The sequence below is a fragment of the Cupressus sempervirens genome, chromosome 2 (assembly GCF_028749045.1).
Source record: "Cupressus sempervirens isolate cs-2001-9-10 chromosome 2, ASM2874904v1, whole genome shotgun sequence".
Classification (NCBI taxonomy): Eukaryota; Viridiplantae; Streptophyta; class Pinopsida; order Cupressales; family Cupressaceae; genus Cupressus; species Cupressus sempervirens.
In genome coordinates, this window is record NC_143119.1 from 690,563,739 (window position 1) to 690,577,665 (window position 13,927).

General features: G+C 30.2%; 1 pseudogene; it reads right to left on the minus strand.

The window, feature by feature from the left end:
* Positions 1 to 573: 573 nt before the first annotated feature.
* On the minus strand, positions 574 to 1,779 carry LOC149575263 (uncharacterized protein At3g49140-like; annotated as a pseudogene).
* Positions 1,780 to 13,927: the final 12,148 nt, after the last annotated feature.

Below are 13,927 nucleotides of genomic sequence, written 5' to 3' on the forward strand. Positions count from 1 at the left end.
CACAAAGTATCTTGAACATAACAAAATAAAGGCATTTTTTAGACTCCTCAGGGCTTATTAAAAATCTTAATAAGTTTGTGGAATTTAAAGTTGATCCTTTTCTTTGCATTAACTGGTGTGCCATGCTTCCATGCAGGGTCATTTTTTAAGATTTCTTTGTGTTGAAACTGGAACTTTCCATTGGTGGTTTTGACCATTGAAAAAGAGTCAATAGGTTTTATATATGATAATAATGAAGTTCAACATTGTTTTCATAGTTACATATTCCACACACCATAAGAGAAAATTATGCATGTGTTGTGGGGCCTAGATAGCCATATTGGCATCATAGGCTATTGGAAATGGCCTCGAGAAAAGTCATTATTTCTAGCTAGTTCTTGAGATACCTAACCTTCTATAGATAATTTTTTCTCTAGGGATGGAAACAACATAAAACATCCTTATCATATATATAATAAATTACGCTAGTAGAATCCATCACATTTTCATTGAACTTCCTTATCACATATATAACCTACTAACTATTTTTCATAGGCCAAGACTCAACACCATGTTATAAATTACCAATTTGGCTCAAAGGAGAGGATGGGTTTTGGCTTGCTAAAAATATTTCACCCTGATAGTAGACTGATTACCATAAATAGATATAAGTTGAATGTTAAGAATCTCAAGCTTGGATATTGATGAATTAATTGAGTCACTATCATGTTCTGATCCTACAGTCAAATATTCCTCAGCTTTAGGTGCTATCATGGACAATAAGTCAGGATCATCAGCATTCAGACCACTATCAATAGTATCTTCATATCTTGATTCTAGCATAACTTCCAAGTTATAAATACTTTGATTTTTCAGTTGTATTTTGTCTTCTCCTTTGTCAGAGTTTGCATTTGATTCTCCATTACCATTACTGAACTCATTATTTTCTTCTGTATAAATGTCATCTCCACTCAAGTATTATTTAGCATTTAAAAACATTTGTAAATAAGATTCTTCTTCCATCAGAGTAGGCCTTAGAAGTTCAATAATTGTAATGCCATTGTAGTGTTTATCCATCTTTTTCAAAGTAGTTAATAGAAACTATCTTGACCATTTTTTTGCAAAATGTAAAGGATGAACCATAATCATGGCATCTAGTGTTTCCCAATCTTTCAAAGTTTCAGAATGGTCTGAGTCATATGCTTTCTAACCAACAAAATACTAGTCCTCTTCATAATCATACTTATCATTGTCATCATTGCCATTGTAGAAAAAAATATTTCTATAATTTTCAAATGCAGCTCTTTCCTTCTCTCCATAGATTTGTGAATCATCCAGCCCAATGAAAACATTCATAAGATTTGGCCCTAAGGCTTTGCAGAATTTTCTCATCACTATTCAACTCAAAGTATAATCATCAATTGCATATTCCAACTTAGTCAAGGAAGTCTCCTGAGATACCCCATGATGAATTATTCCTAGATGCACCATTATTGCCTTTTGATTTGCCTCAAAAATGCTCCTAGCCATTTTAGCATAAGATAGTCTTTATTCTCCCCTCTCATTATTTTCACTATCACTTATTTCTCCAAGTTTATGGTAACCTAATTTACCATGGTGGTGAGAAGAAGTAGACCTTGAGTCTAAGGTATCTGCAACAACTTGGATTTTTTCATGTCAAAGCTTTCCTACTCTAGAGACTCTATAAAAATTTGATAGTCTAATATAATGGTTCCCATGAAAGCTACACCAACCATTAGCATTTTTTCTGCCAAAATAATTCATCTTCCCTTTATGCATCACTGAGTTCTAGCCAAATATGAGCTTAGAGAAATAAGGGAATAGTTATAGATTTTTACTTTCACATTGTCTGATTACCATGATTAAATGTGTAAAACTTTTTAACACATTCAACTCACTCGATTATCAAATCATAATGCTAATGAATTATTTGAAACTATGGATTTTGATTATCTAAATTATATGCTAGATGTTTGATAGATGTCCCAAAACCTCTACATTTTTATAGACATGAGGATGTTGTCAAAGATTGTGGAATCTGAATCTTTATAATCCACTTTCTTATATGCATCATTGTTCTCAAAGCTTTGTCAAGAATTTCATCGCACATGACCAATTTCAATTTGATGGAGGTTTGAGCTATGCTAATATAGTCTATTCTCTATAGATTTTTGTAATGAACTAAGATCTTTTCAAGAAATTCCTTTTATATTTGGTCTAAAATAAATTTACCCCATGAATTGTTATTTATGTGATATAGTCTATCAAACTATGCACAAGTGTCCTTTCTGTGATTCCACATTTTTTAGGCTTGTTTACCATAAGCATTTGTAAATTTAAAAACTTTGAAATGATCAAACTTTGATCGTGTTATGACCAGTATTCATTCTATGTTACATCAAATGAAATTTCTATAGAAGCTCAATGACAACATTAGTAGAGGTTGTCAAATATGTTTGTACACTTGTCAAACTTTTGCAGAAAATTTATTTGGTGAGTATCCTGCAAACATCACATTTCCCTTTCTTTTTACACCCATCAACAAATTTAATAGATAATCTGCAATTAGTTCACGTGATTCATAATCCTAGTCACACTGAACCAAATGGAAGACAACAAAATTATGTCAAATAGACCATCAACACCTCCAATGTTCTATATGCGTATCTATCAGAGAATTCAGAATAATATTCAAGGAATAATTTATTATTCAACTCTCATCATATCTAGTGGTAATTGAATCCTAAATAATTAAGTTTCATTTTATCATTTTATTGGATAGCTCAATGCATGCCACTATCAATAGCTAGTGGCCATGAGAAATAATAGATTTTATTAATTCTATTGGGTGTGACTTCTCTATTCCAAGCCTATGTTTGGCATAGTCAAGTATGAGACAATTGGAGATCAAAGGATTTAACTTTCACTCTAGCCAACAATATTTGAAATATATTTTCTTTTTAAAACTTTTCAAATGACCAAAATTGTCTCATTTGATGAAACTATTTATTGCAAGTTGTGGTTAATGTTGTCAAATGTCTCGATTGAAAAAGTTTTTATGTAATCCTTCCACTTACGTTGTGTTTGGCGATCCATGATTATCAATACCTTGGTTAAACAATACAATTTCCCACTCTTTATTGTGCACTTTGTTTATTCTTCCTCGAGCCTGTGAATCTTTAGTAAAGGGTGAAGCTTGTGCAACTTGATGACCTCATTTTAGCTATCACAATGCAATGGGGGATCACCACCACTTTAATTTGAGTTGGTTCAAACTATAGATAGTAGATGGGGTATTTTTTTGGGGAGTCATTATGGGTAAGAGTAGTGCTAGAAATACGTGTTAAGGGTTAGAGTGTAACAAAGAGTCAAGAGTATATTATGGCATGAGGAAATTCCTATAATTGAACTAAGGCATCTCACAAGGCATTAGAAAGGGATGAAAGAAAGGATAACTTTAAATAGTGATAATGGAAAAACACATTTTTAAACTTTTAAGGCATGATTCACTTTAACAACTCAACAGTATTGGCCTTAGTAATATGGTGGTCATGTACTAGAATAGAATCTTGGAGCGCTAGATACACACACATAAAGCACACAAAATCCCATTAAATATGGTTTCAAAATCATCCAAAATCACCCATCAAATCCTTGGGATAGGCTTCATCAATGTAGTTTATTCTTATTCATATATTCCATAAAATATCCTTCATGCTTTCTTAGGTCAACTATCATTTGGGTTTTCTTTTATTTTTATCATTTTTGTTAATGAATAGAAATAATTCAATCAAATTATCTTTAATAGGTACACGTCAATGTATATTAGCAATATCAATATGTAAGACAATTTTTAAAGTGATACAAATATTCTATTGTTTACCTAGATAGGAAACTGCAAAATCTTTGCTAAACATATACAAGATTGCAAAGGAAAAAGATATTGCTTCTTTTCTTTCTAGAGATCACGATTTATGCTTTACTACATATTGAGGTGATTATGAGACTTCATCTTGAATGAGGATAAAATATTGATTCTAATTCATTGATTTGATAATAAGATTGGTGCATATCAAGAATTAAATAGTTATCGGTTAATTAGTTTTTTAGCATAATTAGTGGGCACAAATCCTAATATCAAGTAGAAGACACTTATGGGATCTTGTTTTACAATAAGTGAACAATTCAGGAATTTACTAGACATGAGGGCCTATCATGAGAAAAATGTAGGTTTTATACTTGTTATTGTTGCTATATTGAAAGGTTAAGTGATGTCCAACTTTTCACAACTAACATATACCTTTGAAGTTGAATTTTGCACATCACTTTAAGGTGGATTTCAACCTACTGAAGATCTTGGATGCAAAAAAAAATCAAGATATATTTAACAATGGTTGAAGACACATTTGAGTTTTTGGTTAATTTTGGAAAGCGATATTTTCATTTATGAACTTTTATATGTAGTTCTGAGCACTTCAAATACATCATTTCAGATTTGGAACTTGCATTAAAGGTCATTATTTTTGTTTTGACACTGCCATGTCTTAATCAGTTATTGAGTGTTAATATTCTTTTAGTTGATTGCAATATACAACTTTATTTTCAATCAGCATATAACTCCAGGAAAATAAATATATTTAAACATTTCCATACTCTTTCTAATAGTAATATTACCATCAAGCCAACATTTTGATCAAGTAACTCAGAGAGGAAAGGTGCAAGAAATTAAGTAGTGAATGAGATGCATACTACATCTTTCCAATAGAATATGCTCTTTTTATAAAATAAAAAAATACTTCTCTTGACTCCTTTATGTTTGACCAATGAAATTGACCTTTTATGACATTTATGTGATAAATAAAAATTCACAACTTCAAAATTTTGCTTGGAAAAATATTGGATGCCAAGTGACAAGTAGTGGGTGCTAAGTAAACTCAAAAAGCTAAGGTGTCAAGTGAAAGTTTAAAGATTGAGTAAGATCAGTCGACTAAAAAACCCAGTGAGCTTGGTAGGCACAAGATGGAAACTCAGTACACTTAACTATAACTCGATAGACTCAATACAAGTGCAGACCAAGTGAACGCTAGGAGGACTCGGTTAACAAAGGAATCGAGCAAGTTAAAGACAGTCTTTATGTTTGAACTTTTCCACCATTAAAACACCAAAATAAAGATAGAGATCTTGCAACTCTAAAATTCTCAAATACTTAATGATACATTCATAATAAATAGAAAGGAGACAAAAAAGAGCCAATCGACTAGTATGCCTTCTTGCTTTCTTTCTATTCATAAACCGTTTCAACTAAATACAAATCTAAGAGCATAGGGCTTCAACTAGAAACAAAATACTTTAACCTACAGCTTCTACTTGAAATATAAACTTGTAGCTCTTCAAGACTACATACAATAATGCCTAGAGAAATCACTACTTCATAGGACAAAAAAAAAAAAACTCATAGAGAACAAGGAGAGCAAAGACTATACTGCAGCAACTTTTTTCTTCTTCCAATTCCTTCTACTCTCTCAACTTTCTAGACTTTCTTTTGCACTTCCTCTGATCTATTGATTACCTTCTCTCTAATCTCTCAAATGAATGAGCTTTTTCCCTTTTGTCTTGCTTCAAAGATTTTCCCTCTCTTTTTTGGATTTGAACTCAGCTACTGAGTTTAAGTCTATCAAGTAGGTAGGTGAGCGTGTGGCTCCAAGGGCAACCAACCATTTTCAAAATTCTAACAATTTAAACCCATATTGTCATCATTTCCAAAGGAGAAGCAAGTGGTTTTAAAACACTCCAACCTTATCTCTATTTGCTTGAAACCTAGAAACCTTTGAACTCTTCATCCCTTTGTTCATCCAATTTATGTTATGGTTTTAATCTTAGTTAGCATATTCAAACTGTTTGCCCTTGCATCCTAGTGTGGATTTTTTTGGGTGTGGATGTGCAGTGGGGTGCATTTAAATATCCTATGGATCCACATCTATCTGCATCCACAGGCTGAGGATGAGCACCTAGACAACATCAGAGCACATCAAGGATCAATTTTTGAAGGAGATCAACCTTTTTTTCTTGGTTTACATGATGTACCAAAGTATTAAATTTAGGAATGTGGTAATAATCATAAATAAATTCTAGAATACAAAGATATTGAATAAGTAGGTCATATAGAAAAACATTATGTTATGCATCATGACAATTAGTGATTTTAAATTTTAGATGTTGTATACCTAAACATGGATTTCTTTTGCTAGTAGGAAACATTGTTAGACTGTGTCAATTAATCATAGTTTTTATAGTTGAAGATGATAATTGACATTCAATCCCACATGCTTCCCTTTTATGTATGTAGTCACTTCAATTTCTCTATCTAATTTGTGTACCAGAGTTCAGAATGTTAAGCATTCTAAAAAACACTTTTTTAATGGATAGTAGGTTTAAATATTATACTAATAGTAAGTCCAATGGCTCATGTCATTTGCTAAATTATGCACTTGTTTAGCAAGTGATTGTAGGTGTACATAAGACCAAACCTTGGAAAAGCAAGGCTTTTGGAAGATGACAATTTGAATATACATAAGAAATAAATTGTAGAACTATATCTACATGATGCAAAGTTGAGACAAAAAATAAAATTAATGTCCTATGTTCTTTTTAAGGACAATCATTCCCTTATTTTCTAATGATGTTGCCTTATGTTTACCCTAATTTTGATGATAACTTCCTACTAGGTTTAGCAATGTATTTTTGTGAATATTAGCTTGGTTGAATGAATATTTGTGTCTTAATGAAGATAAGTTGTTTCTCTTCTCCTATGAACAAGTGTGACCACTATGCCTCAAGACTCCTTTAAACTCCTAATTTTTGTATTGGCTCACAATCGACTTGCAAAGGCACCTTGAATGGATTTGACACTCACTGCCTCTACAATGCATTTTAATTCTTTAGGGTATTTCTTATCACTATAACTTGTCATTATGGATTGTGAGGGTTGCTTCCCAAGGTAGTTTAGAATGATGATACTAGTGCCAAAGCAAGTATTTTCTCAATATCTCTCACATTACCTTAGTCATTTTTCATAGGCTTACAAAAACTATGATGGAATGCCCCTTAGAAGAACTTGATTATGATGTTTTAACCACCCATATATTATAACAACACACATGATTTTGAAAGAAAAATAGAATTAATTGATGTGTCTTTTCTGATTGATTGGAAGACACATTAAAATTGAGAATTTGGTAGAAATAAATATGACTCCTACAATGTGTTAAGGCTTAATTTTAAGGTAGAGAGATCTTTGAATCTCCTCATTGACCAAGGTCCAAGCCATAAGTACTAGAATAGTTTGGGGCAGTCCAATATTATTCAAAACTAACATGCCCTCAAATGTAACCTTCTTCTCTTTATATTCTAGTATGAGGGAGAAGTCATACTATGTCATCTAGCTTTCCCTTTTTTGCAAGATTAACAAACTTTCACAATTAACACCTTTCAAAGAGTAAAACCTCATAATTTTTTCCTTGTGAAAGAGTCACTTAGATTATTTTATTTGTATTTCTTCCATTAATCCCTAATTAGTCGTCAAATGTATTAGTGATAATCTTCTCATACAATGTCATTTTCATATGCATCTATGTATTTGTCCCTTTGTCTAGAAATTTCTAATTGTTCACTCATTTAGTATTGTCACCATTTGACCATTCTCATGGCAACTTTAAATGAGGATAAAAGTACACTAATTATAAATACAAACTAGGTATAAATTACTAAAGAAGTGATTATGAGGTTATCTCAAATGATAAGAGAAAATACAATATAGAAAGTTAAACATTATATGATTATTCTTTAAAAGGGTGCTAGCTCAATGGAAGAGCACTGGCTTTACAAGTAGGAAGATGGTGGTTCAATTCCATCATATCCTATTATGACCATGTAGACTACCAAATATGTTATCAAATATGCTATCAAATATGATACTAAATATAGTACTAAATATGTGACCAAATATATTATTAAATATGCTACTAAATACACTACCAAATATGTGACTAAATATTCAAAATATGTGACTAAATCATCTATCAAATATACTAATAAATATGTGACTAAATCAATGATCAAAATCAGTGATCAAATAAGTGACTAGAATTGTTTAGTAGTGTTGTAAATGACTAGTTATTAACTACTATTAGTCACGTGGCTAAGTTTAGTCACTTAAAGTTGTTTTTTTAGTCACATATTGATATTTTTGTAGTAGTGATTCTTACATTCCAGAATTTTATTTTTTGGGGGTTTCAAAGAGAGATGAGCGTATAATTTTAGGGTACAATACATTTCAGACCACCCAAGAAATGAGCTTTTCTTTTTTTGAAGTGTTATGCTGCACAACTTTTTTTGAATTAGATTATTTCTTTTCACAAGTTTGATGTTAAAGTGTAACTTGTAAGTTGGGGCATTTAAGCTGAATTCCTAAGCTAGAATTATTATAAGCTTTTTTATAAGTGGAGTTCATTTCTTTGAAAATTACTACAAACTTTTAAGGTTCCCCAAATTTAGAATTGACCCTATTATAATTGCTATAATAATGTCAAATATTTATATTGAAATCATTTACAAATCTTGTGCTCATTCAATCAACAACATGATAATTACAAACTTATTCAAGCTCATTTCGAAAAACCACACTAGAAACAACATTTGGAAGACCAAGAGTCACAACTTAGAATTCCACAAAAATGTCCCTCTTGGGATTTGAACTAGGGACTCCACAATGAGAACTCATTGCTTCTACCAACTAAGCTAAACCCCCTAGACCTATAAATATGAATATTAATAAAATCAAATTACAAAATAATAGATCATAGATTACAAAAATCTTTACATACAATATTTTTAGCATGTGATTGACTGGACAAAATTCATTTATTATTTTGAGTTAATTATTGACATGACTTAAATTGTTTATTCAATTGGTTTTTTAGTTTTATGGATTTTTTCTATATATATTCAATTATTTTCAAATACTTGAATTAAAGTTGAAAATAGCTTCTATCATCAAACTTTAATAAGGTAATTAAATAATTAAATTAGAAAATATTTTGAAAATTAGATCAAAAAATTTGTTATTACATCAAACTTTATAAATAAATTTAAATTAAAGTTAAAAATGATTACTAAAATTAAACAAATTAGACTAAAAAGTTACATATTATATCAAACTTTATAAATAAGGTTGAAATTTATAAATTTGGGCAACCCTTAAAATCTAATCTAATCTTTAGGATAAAAGTTATGCTAATGCTAATGCAAACCAAAACTCTAATTTCAATTCTAAATTTACTTCTAATTACTTGAATTAAAAACATACATTTTGATCATATAAATTGTTGTATAGGTGGTGAAAGATTTTTATTATGTTAAAAGGGAATCTATTGCGTTAAACATCTTTTTGAAGTCAATATGTAAAATATATAATATATTTAATAATTACGGTGTACTCTTGTAGATTAACTATTATTATGTCTTGCTACTAGCTTTATATATAATAGGTCAAGAGATATCTTGTTGAGGGACCTATTTTCATAAGTTATCTTAGTGCAATAGGTACCTTATAGGTCGAGAGATATCTTGTTGAGGGGCCTATTTTCATAAGTTATCTCAGTGCAATAGGTGCCTTAGAAAGATATCTCTTAAATATAAAACAACATTTTAATATGATGAATTGTATTTTTTTAAAGAAAATAATTTTTAATCTATGAATACATTTCATGAAGAAAATAACTTTTATCCATCTTTTAATCAGATTTTCAATTGATTATACTATTTTCCATATTTACCAGATTTTCACAATCCATGGAATTATCACTTTCACCCATTCAACCATTCTTTTTTCAACAGCTTTTAACAATCCAAGCAACTGTCACTTTTACTGTCTCTACCATTCTCCATTTTTTAGCATAGTGTAAGACAATGGGCTCTTAAAATAGATTATCAATAGATAGTAGAAAATATTTTCCTCACTTGTATACAAGTATGCCAACAATTACTAACAAACTCCAACAAATTCTTCTTGTGAGACAGCGTGCTTGTATAATGGCGACACAGACAAAATTAACAGTAAAATAGTGGAATAAAGAATGTAATGACATGTCTCCTGAAATAGTAAATAATGTTATATTAAGTGTTCTTCCTTAAACGGCACTGTCATTTATCTGTCATTTATCATTTATTTATTGAAGTATTGTCGGGATTGAAACCGAAATGAGTAAATCCTGTCGCACAAGTGATTGATGACCAAAGTTGGTCGTCTCTTATGTCATCGATTTGATTTTCATTGGCACACATTTTCTGAGCAAATCAAAGTTTGACACGAAAAGCCATCAATTTTATTATGGCCTTGATCGATCGATGTTAGGGTTAAAAACAAAAACAAAAATTAGTTTTCGTTCCCAACACGTTGAGGTGGAAGACTAAATAGTAGGTACGAGATAATGAGTGAGAGCACCAAATAATAAAAAGAAAAATAGGTTGGGTTTGAAAATCAACTATTTGTAATCATAGGAGGAAATTTAAACTATAATTTGTCTTTATTTGTGTGGAAGAAATTTTAAGTTATTATATCTTTTTAGTCATAGAAGCAATTATATGGAAGTAAGGGAAGTATCAGTTTGGATATTATCAGTTTTAGTAGTTGTTTTTCAAGGCATACAAAGAGTCTACCAGGGATCAAAAGGCTCTTGACATCTAAAAGGAATGAGGTCGGGATGTGCCTAAGCAAATAGATACCTCTCAGTCCTTGGTTCTTAACCAAAAAAGAGGCTCGAGTGAAAAAGTTGAACCGCCATAAAAAAAGAATTGTTTAAGTATTTATTTGGTTTTTTTTAACCAATCACAGTCAATTAAATTTCGCATATGTAAATTATATATTATTATACTAATGTTTATATACGTTTTTAAGTTTCTCAAATTGCTTTTATAATTTTTTATATGTTGATGAATAAGAGCTTTGGCATCTTATACAAACTTTTTTGGGAATGCTAGGATAAAATTTCTAGTTTCCTCCTCAAGTGGATAATGGATGAAAACATGTGCCCCACTCTTCCCACTATTATACTTCGTAATGTTGGTCTATTCAAAAATTTCTTTGCTTCACATAACAGTCTCCATTAAAAAATCTTTGGTATGTCTGCATTATTTTCTTATGAATGTTTTTATTGTATTTGTTAGAGTTACATACTATTGCAATCACTTGTGCGTAACAAGTGATTAATTCTGCCTACTTCAACTAATAATTTTTTCTAATGTTTATATGTCAAATCTTAATTTCTAAAATAATAAAAATATTTTACTTTAATTTGATTGGTTCATATTATTTGAGTCTTATAGGAGTGGATTTCTAGAAACCACTAGCTATATTTAAGGATGAAATATATAAAATATGAAACACATACTCATAAAACTTATCAAATAATTTTTTTAGCTATAACAGTCACATATTATAAATTAAAAATATTTTTATTTTAGAAACTATTATTTTATATGTGTAGGTTGAATGATAATTGTTTTTAATCTTAATAATTTAATCATAATTTTTTTATAATTATATTTATTTGAGTCTTATAGGAATTTCCAAAAACCACTAGCTATATTTAAGGATGAAATATATAAAATATGAAACACATAAGACTTATATCAAACTCATAAAACTTATCAAATAATTTTTTTAGCTATAATAGTTACATATTATAAATTAAAAATATTTTTATTTTAGAAACTATTATTTGATATATGTAGGTTGAATGATAATTGTTTTCAATCTTAATAACTTAATCATAATTTTTTTATAATTATATTTTTTTTAGAAATTATTATTCTTCAAATATTTAAATATGTATGAAGATAGGTTTTTTTAATCTTAAAAAAATATTGATTAAATTATATTAAATTAACATCTCACTATTAAATTTTTATTCTTAAACTATTATAACTTACCTCAACTCAGTATTCTCTAACTATTAAATTTTTAATCTTAAATTATTACAATTTTCAACAAATACAAGCCACTACGTGGCACTTGCTTATATTTGTTTCTACATTTTCTTTTTTATATGTGCATAGTAATAGCTACATTTAAAGTTTTATCCAATCTATTGATTTATTTTCTTATGGTTTTGGTATTTTGTTTATTGGTTTTAAGTATTTGGAAATATTATTGAGATCTTGTTGGATCTTTATTTTCTCTTCCATAGACTTCATTTGTAATTCATGTAAATCTAATAAATGGGTTTAGAAGAATTGGAGAACAATTAATAATAATGATTACAAGATAGTTATGTTCACAATTGATTTAGTATTGAACTTTTTTAATTTTATTTTAAATGAAAAGTTACAAAAAAAAAGTTGACAAAATATTATATATAATGACAAGAGCCCAATAGAAGAAAAATAATACCTAGCTTTGTGGATAATCATGAGACTCAGAGAATTCCTTTTATCAAAGGATTCATAACTTTTTGTTGAATTCTTGTGATGTGAAAGAGCTTGGCAAGCTTTAATTGAAATGCTAGAATGACATGCATAAATAATAATAATGTGGAAAGATGTCAATGTCTGATTAACACCCCAATCCATAAACACAAAATTTCTTTGATGCACAAATAGAAATACATGGGCACTTTACAAGCGATTATCATTTCTTCCTATTACAAAGTATTATTCAATAAGTTAGCCCCTCTATTTTAGGGAGGTTTTCAATAGCTTTTCTTTGAATTTCCTTCCTCGATTCTGATAGCATTCCTAATTCTCATGAAATACAACCTTAATCTATTCAAATACAAATAAATTAAGATAACGAACTCCTCCAAATCAATCATCGACTTGCATGCGTAAGCATTCAACTTTAAAACTAAAATGTCAAATCCTATTAGAATACCTATTATGGCACAATCATGATACAATTCCGAAATAGATTGAGACCAATAGGGTCTGCTAATAAGCATTAAAGTGCATTTAAGGTGATTATTTTGTGTTCTTTTTATTGCATTAGGCTCCTCAACATATGTATTTCGTTTAGTATTTGTTCTAGATAACATTTATTACAATACATTGTTTTTGAAATTAAAAGCGACCAAAAGCAAGGGGGTCGTCCCTTAACAGTCAAAAGGCTGGTAACCAGCACATTACCAACCAGTAACAAAAATAGATAAAAAGAATAGGAGAACCAGCAGTCAGAGACAAGAACCTAAAACCAGAGAGCTAGAACCAGAAAGGAACCCTAGTAACTAACCAAAGTCCAACGAGGCACCTAGGCCAAATAAAAATTTAGTTATAGTTGATAACCAGCAAAGCTATAACTATCATAACAATATATAAAGTCTTTGGATCCATGGACCCCATAACTGAACAGAAATAAAAAGAGACTTAGATTTCTTTTTTCCCTTTTCCTCTTGCATGAAGAAGAATTTGGGCCCAGTCATCAACAAGGAACTTAAAGAGTAATTCATTGTCCTCCATATCCAAGCCAGCTTCCTCCTTCTCCTGCGCCAGCAATTGGAGGGTAGTTGCAGTAGCATGAGTAACTTTAAGTCCAAACTTGGAGAAGGTGAAAAACCCCTCCTCCAAAGCTTTGACTCTTTCCTCCATGTTTCTGTAATGCTCCTCCACTATCACCATCTGCTCTTTATGCTCCTCAAACTTCTTAGCAGCAACCTCCTTCATTTTCTGTCCCTTTGGTTTATCCTGTAGCACCCGTGGGTTAGAAGAAATCTTCAAATTTTCCTTAACAGGGGAAGAAATGGTAATTGGATAATTATCCTTTTTGCTCATCTCATCACAAAAAGTAAAGGGTTTAAGTGAGAAACTAGCTGAAACATGGGTTGTCTCAGTATTCCTTTCTTTGCCGTCTGACACTTGAGTTTGAGTGTCATCCATC